Here is a 3,426-nt window from a genome sequence, read left to right as displayed (position 1 = left end):
CCCCCCCCCCGCCCCCGCACACTCTAGGTCAGCGAGCACTGGGCTGAGCTCCCCGTGCCACACAGCAGTTTCCCACTATCTATCTCACACATGGCAGTGTAGACATGTCAATGCTACTCTCTTAATTCATACCAACTTCTCCTGCCCCTCCTCCCCAGTGCCCACAGTCCATTCTCGACTTCTGTGCCTCTATTCCTGCCTTACAAATAGGTCCATCTATACCATTTTTCTATATTCCATATATATGTGCTAATATATTTGTTTTTCTCTTTATGACAGACCCTAGGTTCATCCACATCACTACAAATGACCCAATTCCACTCCTTTTATAGCTGAGTAATATTCCATTGTATATATGTACCTCCCCATTCCTCTGTCAATGGACATTTAGGTTGCTTCCTCAATATACTTTTTTTTGAGGTCAACTCAGGCAGGCAATGTAGAACCTGTGCAAGTTAGTTCTGATTAACTTCATGTCTCAGATCCTTGCTTTTCTTTTTAAAATTCTCTTATTTCTAGCTCTTGGGTACACCAGGAATGAGTTCAGTAAGGCAACATCTCCCCAGAGGAAACCCATGAGCAGAGGCCTCAAGACAGAATTTTGGCCACCGGAGCAGCAGAAGGCAGGCCAGTGTGGCTCAAGCATGGTGAGGGGTAAAGAGGCGAGGCAAGGCAAGGCTGAAGACAGGCTGGGTCATATTCTTTATGTGACTCAACAATGTCCAACCAGGTATTAGGTTCCAGTGTTTAACACTATATTCCACAATAATAACCAGGCTTAGTGAAATCCAGCTCATCCTAGTTCTTACCTGTTAAACACATTTTACATGAGTATCCACCCTAATTCTCATACTAATTCTCAAGGACAATTACCCTTACCATTTACAGATTAATAAGACAACACAAAAGAGTAAAAACAATTTTTTAAATAAAATAGCAGGGTCTGTCAAATTGTCACCTTCAAAACAAAGAAGGTAGAAGATAGAAAAGTTCTCTTTGCATAGAATAATAATTGTCCTCATTAACGTTACCATGGCTACACGTCATCTCCCCCAGCCATGTCTGAGAAGCAGAAATGTAACTATGACGCTAAGGAATTTGGCAAGCTATCCTAACTAGTAATTAGCTCGGGGAAAAATCTGGTGGGACCTCTACGAAGTTTGGGCACAGAAAAATCTCCATGCTTAAGAACATGGCAGTTTCCTATTTAATATCCAGAGTGACTAATCTGGAAGGCAGACCTTCACGTTGTCAGTGACAAGAGGGAGACGAAATATGAGAGAATGAAACTGGGGAGTACACACCTCATAACCTGATACATCCCTATTGCCTGTTCCAGACTGGCAGAGAGGCAGCGGTTAGCCTTCTGGTTCTCTCTTCCTCTTATTCACAGATTCCAGCCCCGGTGTTGCCTGGCGCGGGCTTCTGAACCCTGTCTCCCAGACTTCAGCTATTTAAGACCAGTTGTTCTGCTCATCACCTTTCCGGATGCAACTCTGAAATATGAATCTCAGCCTATGTTTTGATGACATTTAGCTTCTAGCCTCTCCCAGTCCATCATTTTACTGTGGAATCCATTTCATGGCTGTTTTGTTCTTCACATACATGGCCACTACATATTTTGACGATAGCTGGCAAGTGTTCAACTTTTAAGTGCAGAACTATGAAGCCAGAAAAGCAAACGGCATACTTGGAAGCCTTAGTATTTGTTTTCACTGAACAAATTTTAATGGGTACTTTTGGGGTCCTGGCATTATTTATGTGTTGCTTGTCGTCTAGTCAAGGCTATGGTTTTTCCTGTGGTCATGTATGGATGTGAGAGTTGGACTGTGAAGAAGGCTGAGCACCAAAGAATTGATGCTTTTGAACTGTGGTGTTGGAGAAGACTCTTGAGAGTCCCTTGGACTGCAAGGAGATCCAACCAGTCCATTCTGAAGGAGATCAGCCCTGGGATTTCTTTGGAAGGAATGATGCTAAAGCTGAAACTCCAGTACTTTGGCCACCTCATGTGAAGAGTCGACTCATTGGAAAAGACTCTGGTGCTGGGAGGGATTGGGGGCAGGAGGAGAAGGGGCGACAGAGGATGAGATGGCTGGATGGCATCACTGACTCGATGGATGTGAGTCTGAGTGAACTCCAGGAGTTGGTGATGGACAGGGAGGCCTGGCGTGCTATGATTCATGGGGTCGCAAAGAGTCAGACACGACTGAGCAACTGAACTGAACTGTACTGGAAAGTCACAAATTACCTGGTACTGCGTGGATCTGTTTAAGAAGGTCAGTAGTGTCGATGTTGATTCTCATTATTTATGGCTGCCTTAGAGTATACTTGGCTTGCTTTTATCTAAAGTTTCCATTCCACGCCTAAAAGACAGAGTGCTAAGTTTTAAGAAAATCTGATATACAAAAAGCCAAAGTTATAAGAAAGTAACTTGATAAGCTGGACTATTATTTATCGACTTTTACCAAAGGATTTACCAAATATATTTACCAATGGATTCATGAACGGATTCAGAGATACTAACATTCCTTGACATATTTAAAATGTGACTGAATTTCCAAAAGCTTTACTTAACACTTTTCAGAGGATGTTTATTGTTCAATGGTAGAAACATTGGTGGATTATCTATAAAGAAACATCTGTTGTTTGGATGCTAACTCTAAAGTGTTCCTGATTTGATGATCATGTTTGTGTTTTATTATATACTCAGAATACATACTTTAATTTTCATGGGTACTGTCAAAAGTAGCAACGTCTTTTCAAGGCTTCAAAGCTCAAAATGAAACCTGCATAAATGAACTATTAGTCTCTCTAAATCATTAATATGTCTCTCAGGTTTTAAAAGTAGGGCAAGCGTAGTAAATGTTGGGTTTTTGTTTTTGCTTTTTTAAAGCAAGAACTATCTTATAAATCTTTTTAACACAAAACTATATAAGAAACTTTAGACAAGGTGCCAGTGGAATAAATCTGTTTATTAAATTCCATTTGACAAGTTTTAGGAATTACTTTTGACATAATTAATCAACTTTGCCCCATTTCATGTTTGCTGTGTTTCCAGGAGATGCCACTGGGCAGAATTCAGCAAGTTAAAGGCCTATATGCTTTCAGCACTTGTATCTACAAATATAGTCCCACCTGGGGCTTTCCGGGGGTATTAACCAAACAGCATGCTTTTTTTAAAAACTTTTGTATATGCCTCTAAAGTATAAGGTCTCTTTTTTAATAACATAGGAATAATATCATATGTAAAACAGCAGTAGTTAAAGAATAATATTATCAAACACATAGATAGTATTTAAGTACACCCATAAAATGTTTTGGGTTTCTCTTAGGAGGAGGAGAGATGGAAGAATTTTTTTTATAGTTAATGCATTCAAACCATAATCCAAATAAATTCCCCACAAGGCATTCAGTTGATTTGTCTCT

At 40.2% G+C, this 3,426-nt stretch overlaps 1 protein-coding gene and 1 pseudogene across 1 annotated transcript in view; one reads left to right on the top strand and one right to left on the bottom strand.

Annotated features, from left to right (window-relative positions):
• The window catches only part of LOC104991639, a 13,947-nt pseudogene extending 12,421 nt beyond the window's left edge, over positions 1–1,526 (top strand).
• Positions 1–3,426, bottom strand: part of AVEN (apoptosis, caspase activation inhibitor) — a 191,736-nt gene that overhangs the window by 29,549 nt on the left and 158,761 nt on the right. The window lies entirely within an intron of this gene.

This window comes from Bison bison, unplaced genomic scaffold (genome assembly GCF_000754665.1).
Source record: "Bison bison bison isolate TAMUID 2011002044 unplaced genomic scaffold, Bison_UMD1.0 scf7180017864197, whole genome shotgun sequence".
Taxonomy (NCBI): Eukaryota; Metazoa; Chordata; class Mammalia; order Artiodactyla; family Bovidae; genus Bison; species Bison bison.
Note: the sequence above shows the minus strand (reverse complement) of the source record. Positions and strands in the feature narration are given on the sequence as shown.